The sequence below is a fragment of the Furipterus horrens genome, unplaced genomic scaffold, assembly GCF_987537825.1.
Source record: "Furipterus horrens unplaced genomic scaffold, mFurHor1.1.pri manual_scaffold_16, whole genome shotgun sequence".
In the NCBI taxonomy this organism is placed as follows: Eukaryota; Metazoa; Chordata; class Mammalia; order Chiroptera; family Furipteridae; genus Furipterus; species Furipterus horrens.
Genome location: NW_028327186.1, coordinates 10,971,347 through 10,972,877, shown reverse-complemented (window position 1 = coordinate 10,972,877; position 1,531 = coordinate 10,971,347).

The window sequence follows — 1,531 nt, the reverse complement described above, 5'->3', positions numbered from 1 at the left end:
TCCCTTCTCTTTTTCCTGAGTGGTGCCACTGTGTTCTCCAAACGCTAGGCCTGTGTCGTTCCTTGCTCTTTCTTTCATTCATTGCTTTACAGTTTGTTCATAAGAAAACAAAGACTCTTCTTCGCTGAGAGTGGCCGCTCTCCGTGCCTCTGCTGTCCCCTCTGTGCACCGTGGGGTGTGAGCGTACAGACCAGATCTCCCTCGAAGGCTCTCCTCTTGGACAGCGCCTCAGAAACCCTGGCTCTGCCGTCAGTGGGAGCCTGGCTGTAACTCACAGCCGGGGGGCTAGATGGTGCCGCAGGGCGGGTCTGTTCTCTTCTCCCTGCCCCATTCCCCGGGGTCCTCCTCAGTGTGAGGTCTGGAATGGTAGACCCTCATTCTTCTGCTTCCTGAAAAGCGAAACTCCTACAAAGTGAATCAGAAACGGGGCCAGTGTTCCATCCTTAGTAGACATCAGCCTCTACGGTGGTCACTGAGCACGTGCACTGTGGGGCGGCCACTGCCTGAGCGGGGAGGGGGCAGGGGCAGCACCCGGGCAGTGCTCTGTGGGGAGGCTCACAGAGCTAGTACTGCTGCTGCTGTGTTCTGGGTATGGGGTCATCCGGTCACCCAGAGCACCCCCCCGGGGGGGCTACCGGTGCCTTCCACACAGGCAACGTTTCTGGGAAATTGCCAAAATCTGTCTCTTATTCCGCGTATGGCTACCCAGTGCCAGGGTTCATGGCCAGGGGCTGGTTTCAGCCCTGTGTCCTTCCCAAACCTCCCAGTGGCCCTGGGTTGGCAGCCTAGGCCATGGAGCCCAGTTGCCACTTCCCAGCTGTGTGGCCTTAAACGAGGTACTTGGAGCCTCAGTTTGCCAGCTGAACTCTCAGCGCGTTGCGGTGACGGTCCGGCAAGGTGACGCGGTTCAGCCCTTAGCCCCGCGCTCGGTGTGCGCTCAGCCCTCCACTGGCGCTATGACGACGATTCACGGGGTTGGTTGTGACACTGTGTATTCGTCTGTGTCTTCTGGTGCTCCGTTCTCAGATAGATAAGCCTCTGTTGATAAAGCGCTCCGCTCCTCTGTCCAATGGAAGTGCCAGCCGTCTCTCAGAGAGCTTCCTCTGGCTCGGAGGTCCCACAGCTCTGGCCGCTGGCTGCCGTTAGGCCTGCGCCGTTTGAGAGGCAGGACTTCCTTGTCTGTCACGGGGAGAGAGACGTGGGCATGCAAGGGACCAGTGTCGGCCGGTGTCTAATAATGGGGCTCTCCTTTCGCCTTCGGCTGAGGGAGGCTGAGTAGCTCAGTTACAGCCACACGCAGGTGGGGAAAGAAAAGCCGGGACCCGACTCATTTCATTTCCCCTCCTTGCTCTCCACCTTTCCTGGGGTTACGAGGAGATTCCTGGGATCCCTCTGACTAACAACCATTTCCTCGATGAAATTCTTCTGTAGAGTAGAACTTTCGCTTTCTTCTATGGCTCTGACTAGAGAGAAAATGTTAACAAGCTTACTTTTTTCTTATATCGAAACAAATCTTTTTTTCCACAGGAAG